This window comes from Schistocerca serialis, chromosome 1, assembly GCF_023864345.2.
Source record: "Schistocerca serialis cubense isolate TAMUIC-IGC-003099 chromosome 1, iqSchSeri2.2, whole genome shotgun sequence".
In the NCBI taxonomy this organism is placed as follows: domain Eukaryota; kingdom Metazoa; phylum Arthropoda; class Insecta; order Orthoptera; family Acrididae; genus Schistocerca; species Schistocerca serialis.
In genome coordinates, this window is record NC_064638.1 from 464,708,791 (window position 1) to 464,725,952 (window position 17,162).

Here is a 17,162-nt window from a genome sequence, read left to right on the forward strand (position 1 = left end):
TGTTTGTATACCTATTTCACCTCTGATTGACGTCAAACCTCCTGAAATACGCGTCGTGCAATGATGAAATATTTCTCGTACATTCAGTAGTGTCGTAAATGTGGTTAGCAGTAAATAAGCAATAAATTAAAACGTTATGTTTCATGGGGCACTTTTACTGCCTTAATAGCTAAAATGTAGTAAGCGATAAACTTGTTTCCTTTTATGTTATTGTGGGGATCGTCGGCGAAACAAAGTTTCGTAAAAGACTGAAATTACGTGTAAAGATTTTTGCAAGTCTCTAAGTGCTCTCATCCTCAAACACTTGGTGACTGAAGTATGGATGTTCGCGTGTCGTGGGCTACATTACCTTTTCACCCCCATTCCTTCGATAGATACGTGATTTCTACCCATACAGCGATAGTTTTCAGACAGTAAGTGATATGCGTACCAGGTTTGGTTCAAACCAGTACAGTGGTTTAAGAGGGGATGTGAAACATACATACACACATACGTACACCCGTTTTTATAAGACGTATGTCTATGGATTCTTTTGTTCACCTTCTACGAGTATGTACACTGCGACACACTACGAAAACCGTGTCGTAAAGACTCTACTGATAGCGAGTGCATGTAACAACTTCAACCCCTCGTTGAGTGGCCTCCATTGATTGTTCCTGGAATTGTTATGAGAGACGTTATATAACCATAAGTCAGCGCAGGACACCGCGACGTCACGACCTGTTAAAAAAATAAATAAAAAAATAAAAATAAAAACTTCTTGTATGCTATATTTCTGTTTCTCGACACTAACTTAGTGTACATGGCTATCAGACTGTAAACGTAATGTTACTTACTTTATATTATCAAACGTTCTACGAGTTTTACGTGTGCTTTTACAAGACATTGTGAAATGGTATTTCGCTGAAATTTTGTTTTGATGTGTAATTCAGAGGAATGTACTTTTAGGCGAGTATATTGGTGGGATTATTTAGAAATAACCCATGTGAAACTAACCGAAGTTGTGGTGCAGCGGTAAGACAATAAATTCGTATTCGAGAGGACGGCGGTTCAGATCCCCGTCTGGCCATCCCAATTTGGGATTTCAGAGGTTTACTTAAATCACTTGAGACAACTACCAGGAAGTTTCCTTCGAAAAGGACGCGGCTGAATTCTTTCGCCAATCTTCTCCTTTACGAGATTGACATGGCCGAGATCGTTAACCAGTCTACACCTTTAATAGCTTCTGGCCTGTTTCGCAACACTCACGCCGCTGACAGGAAATTAACCCTTATTTTCCTCCTTTTTTGTAAAAAATAGAAAGTGTTCGTGCTTCAGCCATTCATTGAACGAACAGTAAATTAATAAGTATTTTTACACCAAAGGAAGAACGTCCAGAGAGAACTTCGAAAAGCGCAAGGGAAGGCTCGAAAAAAATAGAAGACAAAGACTTAAGTGCTCGGTTTAGGAAGGGTTTAAGAGAAGGACGTAGTCTTTCGCCCCTAATGTTCGTACTACACACAGAAGAAGCAATTGCGAGCATTAAAGAAAGGTTCAGGAATACGCTTAGCAAGACCGAAACCATATTGATGATAAGATTAGCGCTGATGATATTGCTATTCTCAGTGAAAGTAAGCAATAACTTCAGGAACGTTGAATGGAATGGACGGTGTAATGAGCAAACACTGTGGACTGAAAGTAATCTGAAGGAAGTCGAAACTAATGAAGTGCACAGAAACAGAATTACCGAAAACTTAACGTCAAAAATGGGGACCACGATCTAGACTAAAGTGAGGGAATTCTGGTTCCTTAGAAGCAAAATAACACTTCATGGACGACGAATGAAGGACATGAAAAGCAGACTAGCAACGACAAAGAGAGCATTTCCGGCCAAAAGAAGTGTAGTACCTATATCAAGCATCTGTGTTAATATTACGGAAAGAAATTACTTTCAATGTACGTTTGGAGCTCTCCAACGTTTGGAAGTAAATCATGGATTGTGGGAACCCGAAATGAGCAGAATCGAAGTGTATGGTGTTGTAAATTGAATAGACTGACAAGATATCAGGATCTTCTTCGCACAATCTACGAGGATATCAGACACTGCCAAAATGAAGGCAATAGCTTCCATGGTAACTGAGGGAGTTGAAAAGGGAAAAAATACCGTTCTGTGCAAGACTTAAGGACGAAAATAATTTTCGCATGATGTGTAACTGCATATTGACGTAGCTTGATGAAACTTACACCACACGTCGAAAGACCTACTGCAGTATTGTACAGACATACACAATAAGACGAACAGGTAAGATGGTTTCATTCAAAGACATTATTTACACTAAAGTCACCGTGACTGATGATGGTCCACTGCACTTTACAAAGGGAAGGACGTGGCTCTTAGTAGTGTCCTCATCATTGTGGACGACAATACATTCTCCGCAACGTGTTCCCACGTGGGCCCCAAGGTTGGTAAGGACCTCCTGTGGTTGGGAGTTCTATTTCTCTATCAGTGCACTTGACAACAAGTGGATGGTTGTTGGCGCCTGTGGTCTTGCTTTAAAACGTATCCTTAACGCATCCCAAACGTGCTCCATGGTATTATATAGGGTGGTGAACTGACATGTCACTCCATTTGCTAAATATCCTCCCATTCCAAGAGCTTCTCCTCTTCCTTCTCCTCCTCCTCCTCCTCCTTCTCCTCCTCCTGCGCTCCTCTTTGCGGTCCCACATTGCCAGCCATTAATCTGAAGACTGGACCGAATGCGTCCCTAAAAATATGAACTTTGAGGAGTAGTACAGTGTCACAATAACGTTGCCAGGATAGCCGACCGTGTTCAGAGATTCGGAGATCAGTATGTCCATGCAACATTATGCACCGCATCACAAAGACCACCAACACGATAATGTTTGATACTGTTTGACGTGTTATCATATGGCTAGAGGTTCTCACCTATTGAGGGCGCCAGCGACCCATCACATGTAAGCTACCTATTGAGAGCGCTTCCAACAATTCACCGTTGAAAAGACAAGGTCCATGTTTCATCAAGCTATGATACTGGCAGCGACCCATCACATGTAAGCTACTTTCGTCCTTAAGTTTTGTACGCCACTGTGTTGAAGAGTTTAGGATGCAAGTGCTAAACTGCGATGACGAAGTTGGCACAGTAGACGAATCCGTGTTGGGTAGCATAAAACCAATTCCAAAAACGACGACACAGAAAGAGCTGAAGGCTGCCAGCCATGCGCTTTCAAAACAACCAACCCGACAATCAGAGTAGTCGATAGTGGGAAATCAAGGTAAACCTAAATTTCGATCGTTGGAATAAGGCGTTTTACCTCTATCACTTACTTTTCAGGAATGTGCTCTTTGTATACGAAGTTTAAAACTATTTTAAATGAGTTACTCCGTACGAAACCATTTTTAAAAAGACTGGTTCGTAATATAATCATGACTTTAATTAGATCTCCTTATGTATTTACTAACCACAATGATGTGCTTATTCTTTCAGTTGACTTAACTCGAACTCTAAGTCCGACGGTTATAACTAACGCAGGTTGTATGACAGATATTGCCTAATGCCGAAATAAATAAAATTTATAGTATGACCGAAATAGACTAGATCTGAAACAAATATAACAAAATTTATAGAACCTTTGAGCCGTTGATTATTTGACATCTTGTCTTTGGAGTACCGCCGTCCCGTTTATTATTCGATTTACTTTCGTCACTAAGTTGCTGGTCTGCATGCCCGTGAGTGGCAGCAGCAGTGCCATCGATAAGAGCACTGTAGTACTATCTTTGGAGCGACTGCTAGTATTTTCGTGTCGTGGTGTGCGGTGAGGGCAGTCGGGATGGAGCTCCAGTGAGGTCTGCACAGACAGTACTCGCCCGACCGCTGGCGACACACATGTACTGTCCGACGGATGGAGACTTGAGCAGGGACGACCGTTGGTTGGTGGTTCGGTCGGTCGTCTCATCGGGCGATGTGTATTTGGTCTTTTGAGCGTTTCTGGGCCTCGTCAATTGGTCATCTTGCCGGACGTGGGTCGGTTCCTTCCTTGTGCAGAGATGTCGGGTGGCAATGGTCAAATGCTCTTCATGGTTCGGTCCGAACCAGTGTACCCTGGTCGCCGTGTCTCCGAGTTCCGAACAGATATGGAGTTGAGTCGGGATGGAGCTGCAGTGAGGTCCGGATAGCCAAGACTAGCCCGACTGTTGCTGACACACATGACTTGAGTGGAGACGGCCTTGGTTGGTCGTTCGGTCGGTCGTCTCATCGGACGACGTATATTTGGTTGCCGACCGCTTTGGTTTCTCTGCTTGTGTCGACTAGTTATTCGTCCTCGTTGTTCCACAGTGACTGCTTTTACGATTGTTCGAGTTCTTGTGGAAGTGTTTTCGTGGATCTGAGTTGTTCTATGTTCAGTATGTGGCCATCAGCCGAGCTTTCATGTCAAATATTTTTAAGATAAGGCCTTGAGCCGTCTTAAATTAAAATTTTGAAAGTTCACTTGTTTACAACCTTCTTAAATTTTCTTCTCTATTGGAAATTCTTGTTATCCAGGCCGTAAGCCTCAGTTTTTTTATGTCTAATGTGTGGCCTTCAGCCGATTATTTACGTATGACTTTTGTTTTTTAAGTAAGGCCTTCAGCCGAGTGTATTCCTTAAAGCAATTTTTAGTAACTTGTGTTCAGGCTTTCAGTAGTATTGTTTTTGGATCCTACTAAGGGCATGTGGGATTAATTGTTTTTAGGAAAATAAAGTTAGGGTGTTTTGTGCAACTAACAGTAACTGATTTTGGCCCCTTTCCACAGCCGTAACCTGATCCGCTCTGTCCTGCGAAGCCAGGTTTCAACCTTAATCGTATTGGCTAAATGGCGATTCGAACCACCTAATTCCCCTATCCCCCAAAAAACATGTCCTTTGTCTCACTGCTGAGGCACATCGCGCTGTGTCTTCTGGCTACATGTGAGAGCGAGGGAGCGAGGACGCAGTAAAGCTGCCATCGCACTGGGCACTGTTGTCTCCAGCCAGATATCAAATGCCGACTGACACTTTGGCGTGAGAGCTTCGATTCGTCCCCAACAAGTTCCCTGCCTACGGAAATGAAACGACGTCTCAACCGGAGGGGAGTCTTCTGCCCCCGGCTGATTGCTTTGTTTTGTAGAGATCGGCGCCCGTGGCGGCGTCTCAGCAGCAGATTGGCTGCTGGTGTCAGACGGACCGATCTCAGACACGTACTGTGGGGGAGACCTAGTGTCTGTGTGATGTGTGACACCACGAGGAAGCGCAGAGCTGAACTACTCTACTTCTGAGAACTGTGGAAAAATAGGATAAAATAATTTTGCTCAGGAGATAATCAGTGCGTTCCGCTTAGGCAGAGTTCGCTGTCTATATAAGATATTACATCACACCAACTCCATATGCTTCAATTTCATCACCACATACTTAAAAAGACTCTCAGTACAAACTGATATATGGTATTGTTACATAGCTTTGCGGAATGGAAATGAAGAATAAGTCTTTTTACAACTTTCAGAACGACATCAATATGCAGTTCTGACAAAATGAAAGTCGTTCACTAAAATGCCGTCATGTCATTCATTCTTATGGAAATTCTGGTTCATATGGTTCAAATGGCTCTAAGCACAGTGGGTTCTCAGGTCATCAGCCCCCTAGACTTAGAACTACTTAAACTTAACTAACCTAAGGACATCACACACATCCATGCCCGAAACAGGATTTGAATCTGCGACCGTAGGAGCCGCGTGGTTCCGGACTGAAGCGCCTAGAACCGCTCGACCACAGCGGCCGGCTGGAACATCTGAATCGCAACTCTTTCACAAAAACATTCTGTAAGAGGTTGTCGATTTTTTAGTGTATTACAATATTCGATTACTACAGTGGAGGCGTGCCTGGTAGCATATACTTCGGAGGCAGTGTACGAGCCAGTCACACACCTGCTCCAGCACGTCTCGTTTATTTGTGAACCCCGTTGAAAGGCATTGTCATTTTGTTCCGTTCCTGGCTTTTGGCTCATATCGACACATCCAAATTTTTCTGAACCATTGGTGTGACTTGCTTACGAATGTTGGTTGTCTGCATTGTGGTCACTTTCGGATGGCCGCATTCATGCAACTAGCAACTAGAATTACGCTGAAGTTGTTGCTTGTAGTCGCAAATGGGCGTAATATTTTGTTTTCAGCATTTTCAGGTCTTCACTTTAAATTTAACCTTCGTTGTTCAGAGAGGACGATTGTAGTCCATTTTTGTGGTATTGTTTCTATATTTCTCCAATATGTACGGTAGGCGTACTTGGCACATGACATTCCCGTTCCCTTAAATGTGGTTAGGATTTACTGATATATTTAGAATTTTTGTTTGTTCAGTTTGTTATATATCATGTCCCTTTATTCACTGTGGCCCATTTCAGAACACGTACAATCATTCATTTGTTATTACTTTTGATATGAGTCTCAGTAATCAGGAATTTAAGCAAAATATTCACAATTTGTATTTTTCCAGATTCAGTTAATGAAGCTCCTGCTAAAAATTCCACTGACAACATGCTTTTGTATTCGCCGTTAACTCTGTATTTAATTTGAGCACAAAATGTATTGTGAAATACAGAAATACAGAAATAATTAACGCGAAGGCAAACTGCAATCAGGAGAAGCATTTTTCATTTCTTTTCATGCATTTATAGCTACGAAGGTAAATAGTGCTGCAGAGACGCAATGCATACTTGCTGTTTACCACATTATGTTCGACGTGATTGTTAGTTATATTGCTAACTTCCCAGAACACGAAATGTAAAACCTATTTAACGTCTCACAGGAGCAACAAAGATATGATTTTCAGTATTTCGCGCAATTGCTGACCGAATGTAGAAATTTAAAATGGTATCATAATCTTCTCATTAACTGGTACAATCTTACGTTAAAATTTTAACACAGCAGGACAAGTATTACATATACATTCTGTCTTTTTGTCGTGAGGAAGCGTAACTGACGACGCGAAAATATCCGCTTTTATTCATACAGTATTTGAGACCCAGAACACTCAGCGATTTCCAAACAACTTTACTCATAATTTCAGACCTTTACGTGACTTTTTTTTTAGGATTCTCATCATGAAATTACGAAAGGAAAAACTTTTTCGGAACTATATTCTCACTGTTCATGCAGTAAAACTTCGGTATTGCATATGACGTTTTAATTTATTTTAGTTTGACTACCGACTCTATTTGCAACATTGTTTCAGGCAGTATCCTCATATAACACTGAATGTACCGGCTAAATTGAATTACTATTCGGCACATAGTTCAATATATACGACGTCGCTGACATCAAGAAGCGTGGGAAACGAGCTTGTGACTAAAATGGATTGCAAATTACCCAAACCATATTCATCTAGTGTTTCATAATGAGAGAATTTAGCAACTTCGAACAACTTTAAACATAATTTCAAACCTTTTCTAAACTTTTTCTTCACTTATGTGCTCAACGTCAGGTATTTAACACATTAACTCATTTTTAAAGTAATCAGACGCTTGAAGTTGTTTCACACATAGAAGTTCGTTTCTTTAAAGTATTGGTGATTTGCTGGTATTTCATGTTCTTATGCTAACGGACTTTGGCCCATATCATCATAGCACGTGACCTACCTACAAGAAAGATCAATTATAAGTTCACCTAACTGACCTGAGTTATGGTTCTGGTAAACTCGTTCAAATATACATCTAGGTTCCACATACGTTCCCGTTCCGTAAAGTGAGATACCATAATCGTTAATACACTTACGAAACCGTAGTCACGTACCGTTATTGAATATCTCTCTGGCCAAAATTTGGTATGAAAGAGGTGTATGTTCTGAGCATTTCACTGAAGTCAATAAAGGAAAAGACGACAGGCTTACAAAATTTAATTGTATTACACGATTTGTAAGCACTGTATACATGTAAGGGGATTTATAAAGTAGCATTAGGTTCGAATCTCCCCTATTTCTCCTCGTTCCACCTTTATGCTACTTGTTGCGCAATAATCTAATATTCTGTGGAGAATTTCGAAAGTGAAGGGTTATACAGCCAAGTTTTGTTCAGTAAATCTGTGAACCTAACTACTTCTGTGACTTACCGTAAATTGAAAGTATGCTTTGAAGTTGCATGAGAATCAAAGCGTTGGGAATCAAATTGAACACTTACGGTAGTTCTCGCTGGAGACCTACACACTGCAAGCTCTCGCTGACTTAACAAGGAGGCATCGGCCACAATTCGTATTCTTTGGTTTGGAGCTCCTAGAACATTGGGACACTAACAATTCCTCTGGATTCTTATGTAACCGACAAATTTTACTGTGAAGTCTCATTTACACGATTCATCATAAAAGAATTTACTGAATTCAACAATAAAAAGTAATATCCGTCAAATTAATAGCAAATACAACTCTCGGGTAGCTGAATTGATTAACAACGTGTACCTTAAATACAAGTCAGACTACAAAACCACACTGTACCCAGCTGTATTAATGAATCGTCCCCCGTAGCCCTCAGTGGTTCACAACCCCAGAACAGGTGACAGCAGACCACACACCCCACCGCCGCCCCACACCGAACCCAGGGTTATTGTGCGGTTCGGACCCCAGTGGACACCCCCCGCCCCCCTCTCCTCCCGGGAACGTCACATACCAGCCGAGTGCAACCTCAAATGTTTGCGTGGTAGAACAGTTATGGTGTACGCTTACGTGGAAACGGTGTTTGTGCAGCAATCACCGACACAGTCTACCTGAGGTGGAATAAGGAGAACCAGCCCACATTCGCCAAGGTAGATGGAAAACCGCCTTAAAATTCATCCACAGGCTGGCCGGCACAACAGACCTCGACACTAACTCGCCGGGCGGACTAGTGCCGTGGACTGGCGCGCCTTTCCGCTCGGGAAGCAGCGCATTAGAAGGCGCGGCTAGCCGGACGGGCACAATTTAATATTCTTCTGGTTCACTGGTGATGGCGTAATCAGTCTACTGGCAATTTGGAATGTTAATAACACATGGATAGGATAGCAGAAAACGGATTAGTATAAAGGACAGAGAGTAACAGAATTAGAAACAGGTTTTATACCGTCAAAATACCAATTTAAAACCAGATCAGCTGTAGCCTCAAAAAGCACCTTGAAAAGCACTGGAAGTGCACAAACATTCTTGTCTGAAACTTGAAACATTTAAAATTACCACAGAATATAAATAACATAGTTATGGTTGAGTACTATGGAGAGTGTTCAGCTTTGGCTTTCCCGACCCCAAGAATCATTAGTTACATTAAAATAGACTCCACAGCCTGAGGTAATAATAAAAAGAAACCCAATATCACCTTTTAGGATGTGACTCACAATAATGTCAGTACGTGTTAACAGTCTGAATAAGCAACACAGATGAACACAACCACAAAATGTCTAAGAAACAGCAGTAAGTAATAGTTCAAAGCTAATGTGCTGTGAAATCGGAAAAGACAATGTTTAACATAATGTTCCCGTGAAAATAATTTTCTTCTGTGACCATTCTGGAATAATAAGTCACGTGCCATTGTTAATGAACTCGGATCCACTTCCTTCTTAGGGTGCTCCTCGATGTCAACAGGCAGTCAGGTTCTGCCGGAAATGCACCGGAAACAAAGGCTCCAATCAGAAGCTTTCTGGTCGGCCACATAAGGGACCTATATAAAAAAAAAGCACATGCATGACCGACGACATAACCCGCATTCGCTCCAACAGACGATAGTCCTCGGTGAGCACCAACGCTCCGCTTAAGACTGCATAACCTGGCTGCCCTTTTTGCCTCTCGATAGGCCAGCAAAGATACAGTCATACACGAGTTATCGATCCTGCGCACTCGCACGTGTCACGATACAAGGCGGTGCACGACGACGAACATTGGCTTAACTGTCAACATGTTATATAAATACTTTTAAGTCAAATGGTTAAAATAGCTCTGAGAACTATGGGACTTAACTTCTGAGGTCACCAGTCCCATAGAACTTAGAACTACTTAGAACTACTTAACGGTACGTGACTACTTAAACCTAAGGACGTCACACACATCCATGCCCGAGGCAGGATTCGAACCTGCGACCGTAGCGGTCACGCGGTTCCAAACTGAAGCACTTAGAACCGCACGGCCACACCGGCCGGCACTTTTAAGTCATGTAGTATTTTATTCACCATAAAATTATGCGCATAAGGAATTAACAAAAATATCCAAACACGTTTAATACACGCATCAGAAAAAATTTTCATCACCTCGGTTCCCAGAAATCCTGAAGATAGATGTTGACTGTGGATATTGTATCACAGACCCTTTGACTGTTCAGAGATTTCATTAAAATCGCCAAAAGACGTAAACAACCATGCATGAGCAGAGCCTATTAGACGAAGGGGGTCTTACAGCCGGTCAGTTCCAGTCATTTCACCAGGAAGGAGGTACACGGCTGGTGTTGTCTGTAATTCAACCATGCCTAGACGGTCAATACCGCGGTTCGATCGAGTCCGTATTGTTACTTTGTGCCAGGAAGGGAGATACAGAGCGACAGGAACTGTCGATGACATGCCTCGTTTAGGCTGCCCGAGGGCTAATACTGCAGTGGATGACAGCTACCTACGGATTACGGCTCGGAGAAATCCTGACAGCAAAGCCACCATGTTGAATAATACTTTTCGTGCAGCCACAGGACGTAGTGATACGACTCTGACTGTGCGCAATTGGCTGTATGATGGACAACTTCACTCACCACGTCCATGGCAAGGTCCATCTTTGCAACCACGACATCATCAGTGCGGTACAGATGGGCCCAAAAACATATAGAACGGACCGCTCAGGATTGGGATCACGTTCCCTTCACCGATGAGTGTCGCATATGCCTTCAATCAAACAATCGTCGGAGACGTGCTTGCAGGCAACCCGGTCAGGCTGAACGCCTTAGACACACTGTCCATCGACTGCAGCAACTTGGAGGTTTCCTGCTGTTTTGGAGTGGCATTCTGTGGGGTCGATGAAGCCGCTGGTATCATGGAAGGCGCCGTAACGGCTGTATGATACGTAAATGTCATCCGATCGAAAGTGCAACCATATCGGCAGAATATTGGCAAGGCATTCGTCTTCATGAACGACAATTCGTGCCCCTATCGTGCACATCTAGCGAATGACTTCCTTCAGGATAACGGTATCGCTCGACTAGAGTGGCTAGCACGTTCTCTAGACATGAACGCTATCAAGCATGCCTGGGATACATTGGGAACGGCTGTTTATGGACGACGCGACCCAGTAATCACTCTGAGGAACCTACGCCGAATCGCCGTTGAGGAGTGAGACAATCTGGACCAACAGTGCCTTGATGAACTTGAGGATAGTATCTCACGACGAATACAGGCATGCATCAATGCAAGAGGACATGTTACTGGGTATTAGGGGTATCGGTGTGTACAGTAATCTGGACCATCACCTCTGAAGGTCTCGCTGTATGGTGGTACAACATGTAATGTGCGGGTTTCATCGGCAATAAAAAGGGTGGAAATGATGTTTATGTTGATCTCTGTTCCAATTTTCTGTACAGCTTCCCGAACTCTCGAACCGAGGTGACGCAAAACTATTTTTGATATTTGTATATAATACATAAGTTTTTATCTGGACCGAAAATTTTCAAAAAATGTTACACAAAGCAAATTCTCACGTCTAATAACAACATATACGTAAAAAATGGCGTGATCTCCATGTGGAGCCCTCTAGTGCGCATTCCTTTACGCGATTCTGGTAGCAGTTAGCCGACTGAAGTACCGACGAGGAAAACGTCATGTGTCCTCTCTCTAAGAGTAACATTTTTTTGTTTTCGTGTCATCATGCTTCGAATTGGTTTGCTGCGGCCTGGCAGAAATTCCTCTCCTGCGCCAATTTCGGAATAGTCCACGTCCTGAATTATTTGCTGAATGTATTCAAATCTCTGTCTTTTGCCGTCAATAGTTGCTTATAATAACATGGATGCTACTCCCCGGCTTCTTGAAATACGTCCTGCCATCTTGTCCCCTCATCTTGTCGGTATTTTCCATACGTACCTGTCTTCCCGATTGTGACTTAGGAAGTCGGAATTAGCATGGAAGGTCAAGGCCCATATAATGTCACTCCGTAAACACAACAACTATTACATCAATAATTTATTCTAGACCACATTTATAAAAACAGCAAACATGCAAATGAACACGGGGCCGTCTTAAAACAATCTCCAAAATGACCAAAGGCTTCCTTCTCAAGCAAGCAGAATTAGAATTACTTAATGAACAATAAATCTGAAGTAATTTACACTATTGGCCATTAAAATTACTACACCAAGACGAAGTGTAGATGATAAACGGGTATTCATTGGACACATATATTATACTAGAACTGACATGTGATTACATTTTCACGCAATTTGGGTGCATATATAGTGAGAAATCAGTACCCAGAACAACCGCCTCTAGCCGTAATAACGGCAGTGATACGCCTGGGCATTGAGTCAAACATAGCTTGGACGGCGTGTACAGGTACAGCTGCCCATGCAGCTTCAACACGATACCGCAGTTCATCAAGAGTAGTGACTGGCGTATTGTGACGAGCCAGTTGCTCGGCCACCATTGACCAGAAGTTTTCAATTGGTGAGAGATCTGGAGAATGTGCTGGCCAGGGCAGCAGTCGAACATTTTCTGTATCCATAAAGGCCCGTACAGGACTTGCAACATGAGGTCGTGCCTTATCCTGCTGAAATGTAGGGTTTCGCAGGGATCAAATGAAGGGTAGAGTCACGGGTAGTAACATATCTGAAATGTAACGCCCAGTGTTAAAGTGTCGTCCACGCGAACAAGAGGTGACCGAGACATTTAACCAGTGGCACCCCATACCATCACGCCGAGTGATACGCCAGTATGGCGATGACGAATAGACGCGTCCAATGTGCGTTCACCGTGATGTCGCCAAACATGGATGCTGTAAACAGAACCTGGATTCATCCAAAAAAAATGTCGTTTTTCCAGTTAGTGCACCTAGGTTCGTCGTTGAGTACACCATCGCAGGCGCTCCTGTGTGTGATGCAGTGTCAAGGGTAACCGGAGCTATGATCTCCGAGTTGATAGTCCATGCTGCTGCAAACGTCGTCGAACTGTTCGTGCAGATGGTTGTTGTCTTGCAAACGTCTCCATCTGTTGACTCAGGGATCGAGACGTGGCTGGACGGTCCGTTACAGTCATTCGGATAAGATGCCTGTCATCTCGACTGCTAGTGATACGAGGCCGTTGGGATCCAGCACGGTGTTCCGTATTACCCTCCTGAACCCACCGATTCCATATTCTGCTAACCAACCCGTGCAGCAATGTCGCGATACAATTAACCGCAATTGCGATAGGCTATAATCCGACCTTTATCAAAGTCAGTAACGTGATGGTACGCATTTCTCCTCCTTACACGAGGCATCACAACAATGTTTCACCAGGCAACACCGGTCAACTGCTGTTTGTGTATGAGAAATCGGTTGGAAACTTTCCTCATGGCAGCATGTTGTAGGTGTCGCCACCGGCGCCAACCTTGTGTGAATGCTCTGAAAAGCTAATCATTTGCATATCACAGCATCTTCTTCCTGTCAGTTAAATTTCGCGTCTGTGGCACGTGATCTTCGTGGTGTAACAATTTTAATGGCGAGCAGTGTAAAAGGTTGGCTCAGTTAAAACATTTTCACCAATAACAAAACCAACACAATACGTTACACTTAATATAATTCATTGGCAAGCAAACAAAAATTTAAAAAAAATGTGTACATGATAGATGTAAACTTTTAATCATATGCGTTCGGAGGAGAGCTTCTGTGAAGTTTGGAAAGTAGGAGACGAGCTACTGGGGCAAGTAAAACTGTGAGGACTGGTTGTGAGTCGTGCTTTGGTAGCTCACATGTTAGAGCACTTGCCGGCGTAAGACAAAGGTCCCGAGTTCGAGTCTCGGTCCGACACACAGTTTTAATCTGGCAAGAAATTTCAAATCAGCGCACACTCCGCTACACAGTGAAAATCTCATTCATGTATATTCCATGTTTGCTAATGTAAATAAACTGATTTCATCCACAAATAAAAGTTCTTCTGAATGCGCCTGCTTGCATCAAGACCTACAAAGAAAAACTGTCAAATGTACCTCTATCTCCCGAACCAGCCGTTACCCGTTGCGGTACGTGGGCCGAAGCTGTCTTGTTTTACAATGAACATTTCGAGGCTATTAAAGGGGTAGTAAACGACTTCGACAGTGCAGAGGCTTTGGCAGTGCAAGGCAGCTTTTAATGATTCCGGTATTAAAAAAGACATTGCCGTGATTAGCACTCATTTTTCCCATGTACATGCAAGTACTGAAAAGCATGAAACTCATGGTTTGACGTTGAATGAATCTATTCAGTTAATGAACAAAATTATTCTAGTGAACTCCTAATTGCTGGAGATATTCGCAGGACAGAATTTTGTAAACATTTTAAACAATAACTCAGCCTTTGAAACCTTGTGCCAAACTGATAGTTTTATTAATGGAACGTGTGAATATTTACCAAAACAATAAGTGCCAATGTATCTCCCCAAGTTGAAATGCTGCTCAGTTACCTCAGTTGATGTAGAACGGTTCTTTTCTGATTCTAAAAATATTTTGAGTAATCGAAGTCACAACCTTACTACCGATCATTTTGAACAGTACTTGGTCATTTATGTTTACAGTAGTATGGACACGTAAAATAAATTGTAAATGATGCTTTGGTCCAATAGTGTTCATTAAAGTTAACGGTGTTCAAAGTAATTCATGATTGTATGTTGTTTTTTAAATAATATATTATGAAATTTTTGAGCGTGCCCCTGTGCGTGCGATATATCTCGAAGTTGGTTCCGTACATGTCGATCGTTTCTCTACGACTCACCAGCAACGCATCCGCTTGTTACCGAAATAAACAGCAAAGAAGGAATAATTCTTCAAACACTAAATGCGTCCCATTTTCCAAATTATTAGAAAATAATCCCAGAAAGTCCCCATACCTCACCTGTACCAGAGAGTATTCATGAAATCATAGCGTTTAAAATGTACCGGTTTTTCGGGTGGCCGGTGCTCTTCCTCGTAACTGATATGCACACGTTCGACTTTAAGATATAATGCACGCAGTAACTACCATGTCTTTTTATTATTGGATCTTGCATATTTCGACGATTTTCACGCATTTTTAAACATTTTTATGCATATTTTCATGCGTATTTAAAGGTTTTTGAGATGAATATAATTCGGTCTCTACTCATAACTAAAGCTTTATTTTTTTTTTTTTTTTTTTTTTTTTTTTGGTCATCAGTCTACTGACTGGTTTGATGCGGCCCGCCACGAATTCCTTTCCTGTGCTAACCTCTTCATCTCAGAGTAGCACTTGAACCTACGTCCTCAATTATTTGCTTGACGTATTCCAGTCTCTGTCTTCCTCTACAGTTTTTGCCCTCTACAGCTCCCTCTAGTACCATGGAAGTCATTAACTCATGTCTTAGCAGATGTCCTATCATCCTGTCCCTTCTCCTTATCAGTGTTTTCCACATATTCCTTTTCTCTCCGATTCTGCGTAGAACCTCCTCGTTCCTTACCTTATCAGTCCACCTAATTTTCGACATTCGTTTATAGCACCACATCTCATATGCTTCGATTCTCTTCTGTTCCGGTTTTCCCACAGTCCATGTTTCACTACCATACAATGCTGTACTCCAGACGTACATCCTCAGAAATTTCTTCCTCAAATTAAGGCCGGTATTTGATATTAGCAGACTTCTCTTGGCCAGAAATGCCTTTTTTGCCATAGCGAGTCTGCTTTTGGTGTCTTCCTTTCTCCGTCCGTCATTGGTTATTTTACTGCCTAGGTAGCAGAATTCCTTAACTTCATTGACTTGGTGACCATCTATCCTGATGTTAAGTTTCTCGCTGTTCTCATTTCTACTACTTCTCATTACCTTCGCCTTTCTCCGATTTACTCTCAAACCATACTGTGTACTCATTAGACTGTTCATTCCGTTCAGCAGATCATTTAATTCTTTTTCACTTTCACTCAGGATAGCAATGTCATCAGCGAATCGTATCATTGATATCCTTTCACCTTGTATTTTAATTCCACTCCTGAACCTTTCTTTTATTTCCATTATTGCTTCTTCGATGTACAGATTGAAGAGTAGGGGCGAATGGCTACAGCCTTGTCTTACACCCTTCTTAATACGAGCACTTCGTTCTTGATCGTCCACTCTTATTATTCCCTCTTGGTTGTTGTACATATTGCATATGACCCGTCCCTTCCTAGAGCTTACCCCTACTTTTTTCAGAATCTCGAACAGCTTGCACCATTTTATATTGTCGAACGCTTTTTCCAGGTCGACAAATCCTATCAAAGTGTGTTGATTTTTCTTTAGCCTTGCTTCCATTATTAGCCGTAACGTCAGAATTGCCTCTCTCGTCCCTTTACTTTTCCTAAAGCCAAACTGATCGTCACCTAGCGCATTCTCAATTTTCTTTTCCGTTCTTCTGTATATCATTCTTGTAAGCAGCTTCGATGTATGAGCTATTAAGCTGATTGTGCGATAATTCTCGCACTTATCAGCTCATGCCGTCTTCGGAATTGTGTGGATGATGCTTTTCCGAAAGTCTGATGGTATATCGCCAGACTCATATATTCTACACACCAACGTGAATAGTCGTTTTGTTGCCACTTCCCCCAATGATTTTTGAATTTCTGATGGAATGTTATCTATCCCTTCTGCCTTATTTGACCGTAAGTCCTCCAAAGCTCTTTTAAATTCCGATGCTAATACTGGATCCCCTATCTCTTCTAAATCGACTCCTGTTTCTTCTTCTATCACATCAGACAAATCTTCACCCTCATAGAGGCTTTCAATGTATTTGTTCCACCTATCTGCTCTATTCTCTGCATTTAACAGTGAAATTCCCGTTGCACTCTTAATGTTGCCACCGTTGCTGTTAATGTCACCAAAGGTTGTTTTGACTTTCCTGTATGCTGAGTCTGTCCTTCCGACAATCATATCTTTTTCGATGTCTTCACATTTTTCCTGCAGCCATTTCATCTTAGCTTCCCTGCACTTCCTATTTATTTCATTCCTCAGCGACTTGTGTTTCT